Raw genomic sequence first — 13,518 nt, forward strand, 5'->3', positions numbered from 1 at the left:
ATGTCAAATGAATACAAGGTTTATATAGCAGACTTGATAACACCATTTGTAGTTGTTTGCAACACATTTGCATAACTCCTTTTACCATGCTAAAAGTGCTTACAAAATATTTTAGAAGCCATCACTGCTTACGGTTTGTTTGTTAGAGAGGCTTTCTTTAAACATGGGAAAGAGGGGCTGAGTAAAGGTAGCATGTTGCAAACAATCAAAACTGACATATTCAAAAGTGCTCTACAAACCTTGTACTGACCATTGTGGCCATAAAGTTAACAATAAAATGCGAGACAATTTATGACTACTGATTACTTAATAAGAACACAAGAAATACTGCCGGCTTCTTCAAAAGCTTGCTAACGCACAGTTGGTTTCATCCACACACAGGCTTTGCTCCGGGCTACCTGTCTAGGCGATTGTGCTCCAGGGGATACAGATGAAGGTGTTGCAAAAAATTATGCCGACATTTTGGCACATTACAGACTAGGAAGGAAATTCTACCCTCCCCCACACCACAAGCTATCTGCAGAAGATGCAGTCCCACTTAGACAACTACAGACAAACACTTTCCTGTATGAAACATTACGTCACGCCAACCAACCAACCAACCATGACTAAAAGAGCTGTGAACTGCCAAACACTCTCGATCATATGGTACGGCAACGTGGGCAAAACACAGACACACCCCCTTTCCCAACCAACCACTGATCAATGGGAAGACCAGCTGACCAGCTCAAGCCCTGAGGATCAGTCTTGACGGTGGACAGGGCCAAACTGGCAGCGAGGGACTGTGGAATCCAGGACTGTGGAAGCCAACCACCTGGGGACAACCAAACTTTATTCTGCTCATTTTCAATAAAATTTATTCCTTCTCCTCCATCATATCAGCTGGGACACCTGGCATTTGTCACCAAAAGAACATGTTTGAATACTACCTTAAAATTAACGTAGGGAAATGCGTAAATTTTTGGTAAATTATGAAAACATACTTCCATACCAAAGAGTCGAGTTGAAAGATGAGGAGACATGCAGCAGTATTTAGTAAGATTGTAGATGTCAGGTGATGACAAAGCAAAACTAAGGAACTGACAGAAAGAAAAAGAGAATTTAATGGGTGCCGCACATGTATACACCTTTCACAATTGAAGAATATCCCCTTGAGCCAGAATATACAAACTTGCGCACGCCCTTTGATTTTGTCATTTTTGCCCAATGGTGGCAAAGGAAAAAAACAAAACAAAAAAAAGACTGCCATTAAGCTTCAGGTAAATCTAACCCACTGTATATTGAATATGGCACCATTTCACTTCAGTGTGCTCAGCATTGCTACACAGCAGCCCTTCGCTAAAAGCACTACCGTGTTTCAAGGAATGTCCGGCATGGTGCATTCTATCAGCAATGGTGAATGAATAATTTTCCTTTCTTGTAATGCCTGCAGCCAATAATGAACCCATGCATGCGCTTTGAGCCAGCGATTAAACTCTTAGAAAAATATCGCAACATGTATGACTGCAATAAACCTATATTTAATTACTCTATTACACACAAAACATCCTCCTACAAACCTTAACTTTCTTTCAGTAGAGACTGCAATGCCTTGGAATAAAATTACTTAACTGACGCATTTATCGAAAGTCCATCAAAGTTCTTGATTGAAGAAGATATATTTCTGTAACAGCTACTTTAATCAGACTAGCTTTTACACTGACATCCTTGCTCTCTTGAAGGAATCAAAGGATGCTAAGGAAAACTGGAGCTACGATTGCAGCTTGACAGCCTCTTGATTTTGATATCATGAAATGATAGCACATCTGCAGGGCATCATATCACACTCATACTGCAATGAACATGAGAACACACAAACGAAAGGATTGAACCACTAATAGAGCTCAGGTGGGTAAATGGCCAGAAAACTGGTATAATCTCTCAAGCCACAGAACTTAGGGTATCATCTTAGGAGACTAAAATAACAAGGCACCTTGAGGAGATATTAGAAATGTGATTATGACTGGCATATACACATCCTGAGAACAGTTTATGCAGACACGGAAGAAAAACTCAGAATGTTGAAGACATATGTTATATTCATAATACAGGGTGCTTTCTTTTAGCAGCACCACTTCATAAAAAATTGCCCATGGCAGACAGCACAATTCTGACCCTTGAACTGAATCACTCAATGAGACGGCCACTACTTCTAAGAGAAATCAAAATGTTTGAACGAATAATTAACACAATTACAATAATAACCTTTTAATTACTTATCTTACAGCACATATTTCAATTTACGAATTGTAGCCTGTGAATTTACAAGGTGTATCTACTTGGAACAAATTCTCGGGACTAAGCTACTTTCAGGATATTAGGGAAAAAGTGTCCGATGAAATGCATCGGCATTACAGTAACTTTTTTGCCTCAATGCATCAAACAGCATTTTCATAAAAAAGTAAGTGGAACAACAGTGCATTCTTACAGCGCATATCTTGAAACTAGTTCTAAGAAGCCAGAATATGTTCCAAGTCGATATGCCTCGCATACTCACTAGCTACAATTCATAGATTGAAGTATGTGCCATAAATAATTAAAACAATAATCAGCATACATATAATTTTTTTAAATTTAGCGCAGCTAGAAAAGTAAAGAACACCCTGTATGTACTTATATTAGGATAAGCAATTTGTTAACAACAGTAAATATAATGTCATAACTGCCAACCTGTGAACTCTAAAATTTATAAAATCTTTATGGCAACAACATAAGGGAAAGGGGGAGGGCGAATAGCAAACATATTTTATTTACGATAATTTTGGTGATAACTGTAATGGTATTCACTCCCTTGGTAGTTTTGATGTCTGCCAGTGTCCGCCCCCACCCGTCGCTAGAATCCCAAAATGCTCTGCAAGAAAATTACAAAGCAAGGAAACTTATCGTGCTGCAAGGATTCGAACTTACGGCTAGCAGATTGGCAGTCTAGGAGTCTACCTCACGGCCACTTTGCTTTTTTTCTTCTCTTTCATGGTTTTCATCAATGTGCACAGTCTCACGAACAAGCACTGTCCTGTTATAAAGAAGCTACTGACACTCATAAATACAGACACCTTTACACAATGACACAATCACCATATATGCAAACTAGTAACATTCATTGTAACAGGCACTAAGCACATATGCAAGGGCCACCATACAAGTTGCTGTTCACATATCTAGGGAGTTCTTTAAAAGGATGGTTTTCACTAGAAGGTTGTTAAGGATAAGTACCTAAACAAGATGCGGTAACCAGTCTGGTATAACGTTACATTCATCAAAACCTATTTTAGATAGATATATCATAAAAAGCCAACAAACACTGACACCAACGACAACACAGGGGAAATTACTTGTGCTTAATAAATGAAATAAAGAAATGATAAATTAATGGGAATGAAAGTGGATGAAGAAACAACTTGCCGCAGGTGGAGAACGATCCCACAACCTTCTCATTTCGTGTGCGATGCTCTACCAATTGAGCTACCGCGGTGCCATTTCCCCATCCACTTTCTTGGGTATTTATGTTTCCTAGTAGAACCTTGGGAGTGTTAGCCAGCGCCACCACTCACAGACCTTGGCGGCGAATGTGGAACATCAATTCTGCCACAGGCGTCACGCGAACTTGATCTTTTTGGGTGAAGAGAACCGGTCAACATAATGCCTACGGCAGAAAGGATGTTCCACATCCGCCGCCAAGGTCTGTGAGTAGTGGCGCTGGCTAACACTCCCAGGGTTCTACTAGGAAACATAGATACCCAAGAAAGTAGACGGGGAAACGGCGCCACGCTAGCTCAATTGGTAGAGCATCGCATGCGAGATGCAAAGGTTGTGGGATCGTTCCCCACCTGTGGCAAGTTGTTTTTTCATCCACTTTCATTTCTATTAGTTTATCTTTATTTCGTTTATTAAGCACAAGTAATTTCCCCTATGTTGTCCTTGGTGTCAGTGTTTGTTGGCTTCTTATGATATGATTAATAAAAATCGGGCCCCTCGGTTAACCCTCTTTCCTTTCGTTCTTAGATGGATAGTCATTTCAACAAAATTCATCGTTGAAGAAGTAGCCAGTTCTGTGTTACGGTCCTGCATACCTGTTTTCCAAAAGCTTTGCATTCTCATATGAAAGAACATATCAAACAGCACATCATCATGAGAACTTGGCAGTGTGGGGATTGATGCTGAAGTCCTTCTTCAGAGTTCACTGAAGAATATCCTAACACAGGATGGCATCCTTGCAGCTAATAAAACAATGTTCAATTGTCTCCAGCACATCACACAGATTGCAAGTAATTGATAAAAAAGAAATAGCTTTCTTTGCAATCACATTTTCACCGGCAAGGTTTCAGAATGGAGTTTATAAAAGGTTTTGGAGTTGTAGAAATACAAATTTTCCAAACGCATTTTAGTGCACTGTGACTTGGAAGACTGATGTATAATGAGCTGTAAAAATGCTCTCTCTCTCTCTCTCTCTCTCTCTCTATATATATATATATATATATATATATATATATATATATAGAGAGAGAGAGAGAGAGAGAGAGAGAGAGAGAGGTTCTACACCACGCAAAGACAAACGAGGTGTATCTTGCACCCCCCAACATGAATGGTTTAACAACAAACATGCATGTTTTTGCGTTGCTGAAACAACACTTTACTTAACTTCTGACAAACCTTTTTAATTCCTAAGGCGCATAGCCACTTCATATCACATTACGCTATCATGCTTATGCTATTTTTAAAAATGATACTGAATAAAACTAAAATTTCGTTTACGAATTGATGCATTTACATAATGTCGATGACCTAGTTGGTACATGACTTGGAAAGACGAACAGAGCTAAATATGGGGCCAAAAAACAAAGAGACAGCGAACTATAGTGTGTCTTCTTGTTTGCAGGCGAGACTTGTTGCAGCCCACGTAACAGTGGAGATCACCATTGTTTTTCAGACAGATCTTGTACTGAGTGGTACGGCCACGGCAACGCACGGAAGAGGGCGGGCACTATTTTACAAGCCGCCTATCCCTCAATTGCACTTTCGGCGTTGTGAGCATGCTATGTTGTCCTAGATGTAAAAATACAGGTACAAAGCTTTGCGCTAGACCTTCGGTAGTATCGTATAATGAAAGTTTCACTCACTTTCGGTGACCTGCTGTCTGACTTGTTAGATGTTTGAAAGTAACTTGTGATCATGGTGTCGTAGTTATCACGCGACGCATATTGTTATTTGATCACATGCGGGAACTGATGAGGAAGACAGTCCGAAGCAGGGCTGCTTTCTGTTTAGAAGCCTCTGCGAAAATTACGGCATCTGTAGATCGCAGTAACATAAGGGCCAGTAGCTCCGAGATATTTGAAGGCGTCGTGTCTCGTGACACCCGTCTATTTTGAAAATGCCGAGACGTTTAGTTAGGATGGGCTTTCCACAGCAAGCAGCATGTGTTAGGATGGGGTAGGTGAGCCTCAGCTAGGCGACTGGCCATAGCCGTCTGGTGTTGAGCGATCGGGCAGTGACGAGGTGCTCTCCCTACGTCCATAATTATTCACCAGCTTCGTTCTTGATGCCCTTTAGGTCCCCCCCTCCCCCCCCCCTTGTCGCATCCATCACCCCACTCCTCTTCTTAAAATTCTTTTCCGTTAGTTACTGCCACACTCCAACATTCACCGGGCTGTTGAACAGCACAGCGGCTGCTCAATTCCTATATTTCTGTTTTGGCATGGAGTTCGAGGCCATTCACCTACCTGCCCTCCCACCTGTTTGTTGTGGTGGTTTCTTAGCTTCCCTGGCCATCATCCCCATCACTGATATATACAGAGCCCAAATCAGTGTTCTGTAAGTCTTTCTTTCTTGTCCTGCTTTTTGCCCAGTTTTCATTCTTTACAGCATGTACAAACTAGCCTAACAGCAAACTTTTCCCAAGTTTATTAACACAGTGAAAGTGAGAGACAAGGGAAAGAAGAAGGAAAAGGAGGGAGGGGGTGCTAACAAGCAAGCTTAATTATTTTTGGAATGCTTTTTTTTCCCGTGGCATGGTGGACGATTCAGTCAAGTACCAGAAAATTCGACGTCACGAAGGCCTATGGGGAGCAACAATGCCCCCAAGTTTTATGGACACGTTCGTCGCATCTTTATGTGTGTGGAATTTTTAGCGCCAATCCCCCCTCAGCAGTTATGGTTAACATGATCTCGAATGAGGTAGAGATGTACCATGAGTGAGGCCACAATGTTCTGTGCATTGGATAGAGGATTGCCACACCATATGCCTCCACTGCAGCCTTCGTCATTCCACATATGATCATCGCTCGCCGGTTTAAACTAGACCATAGCTCAACATCAACTGCCGCAGAACTTGTTGCTATCCGGGAAGCACTTCGATTTCTCTCCGAGGAGCGTCCTCACGCATGGACGATATTCTGCGATTGCAAGCCAGCTCTGCAAACGATTGACTGTGTCCTCAGACGGGGCCCGTATTATTCTATGGCTATAGAAATTACAGAGTATCTCGACCACGCAACAAGAAATGGCCACAATGTCACCTTTCAGTGGATACCATCACACTGTGGCGTGATAGGGAACGAACAGGCAGACGCTGAAGCAAAAACTGCTTTAGATAATGCTTGTGAAGTACGCATTCCGTTCTCACGAACAGACACAAACGCCCTACTTCGTCGCGTAAACCGCAACTCTACGTTGCAACACTGGGCCCAACCAGATCGACGACACAAGCGATTACACAAATGGGACCAAGAAATGAGATTTCGTATGCCTCACAAGTTCAATAGAAACCACACGAGCATGGTGCACCGGATTCGCCTTGGTGTCGCATTCACCAACCGTTATAGAAATATGATAGGTGCCAGTGATACTAGCCCAAACTGTGAATGCTGTGAGGTGCCAGAAACACTTGAACATATATTTTGCGTGTGTCCCGCGTACGCGCAAGAACGACAGCAACTTGTCTCTTCCATAGCAAACATCCATGAGAGACCGCTATCGGACGAGTTTCTTTTAGGTCCTTGGCCTAATGCAACCAGCGCAGCCCTGGTAACAAGAGCCGCTGTAGCTTTCCTCCAAGCCACTGGGCTGGACGCACGCTTTTAGAGATACCACAACTCTGTGAATTTGTATATACGCATCTCTTCCTTATACCATCATCATTCATCAGCCCTTTCCCTCCCCGTCCCTTTTCCCCAGAGTAGAGTAGCAGGCCAGAGCAAGTTATAGCTCAGGCCGACCTCTCTGCCTTTCTGTAAATAAATTTCTCTCTCTCTCTCTCTCCCATGACAACTCCCCCCTACCCCCTCAGACCACCACTAGACCTCACTTTTCTTTCACGTTCAAGCTTACCCTTTCATCCACACTGCTCTTTTGGAGCCCACTTCCTGAAACTTTGTTCCGTGAGAAAGGGGGAAGGGGGCGATCTCGCCAGCAGCTGCCATGATTGTCTAACATCCGCTCAAAATCAGCACACTGAATAGGCTGGCATCTGTGCCTTCTTCGTGTCACCATTACAGTTGTGGAAGTGGTCCTAAATTAAGTTTTATTGTTCTACATGTAATGACAACGATTGAGCATGTCTGCTTTGTCTTTAATAATCTTGTAGTGCTCTGCTTCTCATGTTTACTAAGTGATATTGATGTCGTCTTGTTTTCTTCAAGGATAGTTTGGGGCCTACTGATGGGTAGCCCAAATATAAATTTGAAAAAAAGTCAAGCAAATCCAGAGAGAAGCTAAAGGGTTGTTTCAGTAAAGACTACAGTGGCTAAGCTTGGATGGGTAAGAGGAGCAGTAAAAGTCGAGTCTCTTCGATTCACCATAGACAGGCAGAACTTCACAAACAAATATGACCCTCACTTCTCTCACTTCTCGAAAGGAGATTGCATGCACCTGTGAATGTTCACTTTAACACCACAGGAAGCAGCCTAAAGCTTACTGCACAGCACAATTCGCCAGCTATCACATCACTGCTTCGCATTACGGGCGAAACTATAATTTTTACTTTATACTTGGTAGACGAGGAGCAGCAGCAAACTTGAACAGTAGATACTCACAAGCAACACATTGTTCTTGGACAACCTTTTCAATGACTCTGCTTCTGCCAACTTTGCTCACTTGAGAAACTTGTCTGAATTAACTCGCTCAATGTAAGTACCCTTGTAGTATATAAGGCATCTCATGCTGCCACAAGAAGGTGGCCCGGGTACCGTCCCAATTTCCTTTCTGCGTGCACTTTTGAATAAAGATGTGCAATGGTTGGTTTCAAACCCTGGCCCCTTGCACAAAAGCCCTATGCTCTATTAGAAACAGATGCATGCACCCCCCCTCCCTCCTCCGTCCCCAAGAAGGTTAAATAAATTTATGCAAGCTAGCGCTTGAGATGCTGCAGCAATTTCCTTATAAAAAGTGAGCACATACATCTTCCTGAGAGTGATGGAGAAAGAAGTTTCGGGACGCATGCATCCTAGAAATTGTGCTCAAATATGCGATAAGCTTTATTTCATTTACAATCCTACTAACATTTGTAAAAAGGCCTGCTTCATGGCTAATCTTCTGTAGCGGCATGAGCCATTCTTTTGCAACAACAAAAAATTTTTTGAGTCTCATCGTACTGTTGTGCTGCGGCACGTTTCTGCACGGTCAACCAGATTGTGACTTGCGATTGAACATGTTTTATTGCTGACTAAAAGTACTGCATTCTCTCCAATGTCCACCATGGTCGCCGAGCAGCAAGTTCGTTGCCACAATCTAAAGCATGTCTCTTGTTATAATGAGCAAGCTATCGCTTACTAAGACATCAGACCAAGGTTAGTTCTGCTGGGATTTTTTTTTTCTTACTTTGTTCTACATTTCCAACCCTTTTATTTCCAGTCCTGTACAATGTACCATGATGGAAACACATTTGTTAGACTCCGCGTGCCAGACATGAAGCCTCCAAAATTCTAGCACATTGATATGAAATTTAAAGGGAACTACTATCAGCAGATATATTTTCATAATGAATGAAATGGGTCTTAATAATTAGTTGCTCTTACAATGTAACAATAAAAAATTCATGACAAAAATAACATTACTTTGATTGAAATGGGCAAAAGAGGTTAAGTGCGATTTGGCATACATCACGTTACATCAGTTAAATCATGGCATTTTTAGGGTACCGAGTTTATACAGCTGGTTTACTTTAAACAGCGGTAAAAATGTATCAGAAAAGTATATCAATGGATTGTCATCACATTTTTCTTTACTTAACAAAAACTGTGCTGAGTTAAAGCTCCAGCTGACAAGATTTCCATTCTTTTTCTTCATTTCTGCTGACGTTCTGTGGTTTTCCATTCTGTATTTTTTCATATTCATGCAAAAATTAAACAATGAGGATGTTACACTAAATATATGGAGGTTAGAGATTTCATTACACCTTATTAAGGTTTTATTTTGACATTATTGTTCGTCTTGATGTTTACTACGTAAATTTTGTCTTTAGCGAGTAAATAATTTCGAACTGAGCAACCACAAAATAGGCTTGGGACATCTCCATACTCTCTCCTTCAGTTTCCATTCACAGAATGCCTGTGAGTGCACTTGACAAATTGCAGATTAAATCTACATATTGATTTGTCACACAAACACCAGTGATAAAATGGCTGCTTAAATGACTTTTTCCCAAATGTCTTGCATATAAGTTGAGGCACTGTATTACGAACAAAAGAAAATTTAGTGAAAAGAAGCACCTGCCATTTGTTGCTTTTAAGTTTCATGTCACATTTTATAAACATGCTAACTGTGCCAACTGCTCATTAACTCACCTCTTTCTATGAGGGGCTCAAATTTTAGTAATGACCACAAGAAGCCAATAGAAAATGTTGCCAAGAAAAGTGCAAAGGGAATTAACTGTTGTTAAACTGTATAATCAAATATGAAGGGTAAATCTACTAAAAATTTCATGTTTTTGAACAAAACTATTATGGGAATGAAAGTGGAAGAAACCTCTGTCACTGGTGGGATCCAACCCACAGCCTCCGCAATATGCTAATGAAGCTCTACAAAGGGGGTTTTCTGTAAGAGTCCACCTAGTCCATTTCGGCGGCTGCCGATTGGCAAGGGCCTCTCATCTCCTCCTCTCTCATACACTGCATCCAATCAGCAGCGGCCAAAATGGACAGTCCACTAGGATCTCTTACAGAATACCCCACCTGATTCAGCTACAGCAGTGGCTGTCAAGATAGGCAAATGCTAGACATGTGCAAACATCTGAAAACTTCAAATACATATTGAATAATCCTTGCTATTGCATTTGTATTCAATACAGGAATTCACTGTTTGATATTGTCGAACATTTGTTTCTGGTAAAATATAAGTGATAACAAAACTTGTTGGAATTTTGACAAAGTGAGACTAATGAAAGTGGGGACTGCTCCGAATTATTCTGCTGCAGGAGAGCCGCAGTACTGTTGTGCAGATAATTTCTGCCCGATAATTTCTAGTCATTCAATAAGAATGCTTTACTGTTAAGCATGCCTGTAGTATACAAATTTGTCTCGACATTGAGCAAACCAATTTATTATTTGCCCAGTCTCACCATGTTTGCATCCCTATAAAACAATGTGTGGTATTGTGGTATCGCACTCCTTCAGCGAACACAGCGCACTACATGATTTAGTGGCTCACTAGACCACTGAAAGCACTTATTTCTCATTCACAAGCACCTCAGCCGACCAGACATCTAGTTGTGAACAGCATTAGATGCATGTGTCAAATAACATAAATAGGTCTCCTTTTACCAGACAGTATCTATGCAAACTTCATAGTTCAATTTGTTTAGAAATGAAAAAAAGATAAGATATTCGGTTCAATATTTCGAGGTCGTTTTTCTTGAACGTTTGTATTTAATAAAGGAACTTCACTGTTTGAACATCCCTAGTAAATACCCAAGAAAGTTGATGGAGGGACAGCTGTTGCTAAATATAGATCTACAATGACAGAGCACTGCACGCATCATGTGGAGGTTGCAGGTCTGGTTCTCACTGGAGCAAAGCTTTCTTTCGCTTTCTCTGCCCTTTTCTTTTGTTAGACATGCCAAATTAACAGCAAATTTAACAATCACTTTTAATTAGTTAAGGCAGTTGAATCAAAACATTTATCGTTCCCTATACTTTCCTTGACTTCATTGCTTGTTGGCTTATTATGGCTCTGAATTTTGTAATTTAGTTTTATGGTAGAATGCAACAACTCTGGAAAATGAATGAACTTAACCATTTAGGAAATGCCATGGTTTTTAAGTTACAGAACGTAAATGTACAGGAAGTGTAATGTTTAAGTTTAAAACAGTGCACATGGCTTCATAAGTTTGTACGTCTTTTTTACTACAAAAATATTCCAAGGTTACAATGTTTATGTAAGATTCATGAATTTTCCAAAATAATCAGAGGTAATTGGTACAATTTGCAGTAAGCTTGACATGATGCGACTGAAAAGTATTTTGTGAGATAATTTATTTCCATACATTATACCTGTAACATCAATGGCACCTTCGGCATTCTAATGCTTAGCATACAACTGCTCACTTTTCCAGATTTTTTTCACAACCTTTTTCATTAAGCAGTTCCTGAAACTTTGTCACCCAAATTTTCTCTCTTTCTTTTCTTTCTTTTAGGTGGGCTGCCTTACAGCATAGTAAAGAAAGGCAAAAAACTTATTAGATGTGAAGAGTGTGAAGCGGAACCTCCGTGAAGATAAGAAAGATGACGACTGAGACTTGGGGTGCAAGAGAGAAGAGAAAGTTAATTAAAATGGTGGACTAAGCAGACCATCTCACTCTTATTTCCTTACATTTTTGGCGCAGCCATTACAAAGTGAAGCCGATGTGGGTCCAGATGGGAAACGGCCAACAACATGATGAACGCGGATACGTTCAAAGTTACCAGATCGACGGTGAAGAGCAAGTCAGCTTGAAACATGGAGCCAGCTCAACGGAGTTCCTTATACTTGGGTCGCAAAAGAAATGACCCTACCTGTGTACTCCAATGTGCCATTTGAATCTCTGCACCCAGACTTTGTTGAGCTTAAAAAGAAAGGGAAAAGAGCGCATAAGACGCAAGCTTTTCTGGTTGCTATTGACCAATATACACGAATGGCAGCTGCGAAACCAGGAAACGAAGACTCTAATGCTATCATTTCACTTATGCAACGGGAAATGTTTAAGAACAGTAGATTCATTGTGACCGACAACGCAGGGGCATAGCCAGGGGGGGGGGTTGCTTATGGGGCTTCAGCGCCCCCCCTCCCCCTGCCTACTCGAAATTTTTTCGTGCTGTCATGCACCGCCTACCAAAGGGACCCCCGGCGCCGGAAATCATTCTGCATTTTGTCTGGAATGTCTATTTCATGTCACAGAAAAGAATATCAAATTTTTTTTTTACCTGCGCCAAAGTATCGATGTTAAGTCACTAAAGCCAACAAGGGTAACCACATACTTATTTTTCTACTTTTACTTTTATTCGCGAGGACACATTGATCCTCTTCAATTTTTTTGTTCTCGCTACCCCCGGGCTGCTGGAGCCAGCCCAAGTGCATGCGTTTTTCTCGTGTTGCCCCGACCACCACGCGGCGCACTTCGGTGCGCGTTCGTTTTTCTCTAGCCGAGTGGATTTTCGCTTGGCAGTGTTTTGGACACTTTCTGGCTAGCAGACGAGAAAAACAAACTGTGGTCGCTCGCCGGCATCACTGTGGGACTCAACGCATTGCAACACATTCGCCTGAGCGCAACCTCTCCGGAAAGTCTTGTCTCGCCGATGTAGGATACCGAGTAGTATGCGTGTGCTTCTCTGTGGACCAAGCGTCTCACGTTTTTATCAATCTTCCTTTCATCACAGGTGCCCAAAGTAGGCTTTCGAGTGTGGCTAACATACTTTACATTTTTTTTTTCATTTTGGTGCCTACCGTCCCACAAAAGAAAAAGATATTGTTACAACGCAACGAATTATCGCGTGACGAAAGTTTGATTTTGTTACTACTTCTTTTTCATAAAGTATTGGCCCACGAGATGCTTCAGTTGCTGGATACTCGTGTTATATTATTGTGAGAGCAATTATATGGACAATCCAGCTGCATTCCTGCCTTCGCTGTCGTCCTCACATTCCATATAAAGACCTATGCAATAACATCATGACCGCGCGCCGCATGCTGTATGTGCAAGCTGTAAAGCGTAGGGGGGTGATGGTGGCGTGGGTGAGCCTACGATGGTGGGTCAGTCTTGTGTGCGCAAGGGAGAAAAGCGGGGAGGAAGCGCGCCACCTTCAATCGCGTGCTATACATCAGGGGGAGTGGAGGGAGGGGGGGATTCTATGATCTGTGATTACGCAACATGTTTATTTGCCTTGTTTGACGCATTATATACAGTGGCTTTTTGTTAGACACATAGATTTATTGGAGACTTATACGTATATTTAAATATCTTGTTCCAATGTTTTGTGTATACGTGCAGTCAGCTTTGTTTCCAGTGAAACT

Source organism: Dermacentor variabilis, chromosome 4 (assembly GCF_050947875.1).
Source record: "Dermacentor variabilis isolate Ectoservices chromosome 4, ASM5094787v1, whole genome shotgun sequence".
NCBI lineage: Eukaryota > Metazoa > Arthropoda > Arachnida > Ixodida > Ixodidae > Dermacentor > Dermacentor variabilis.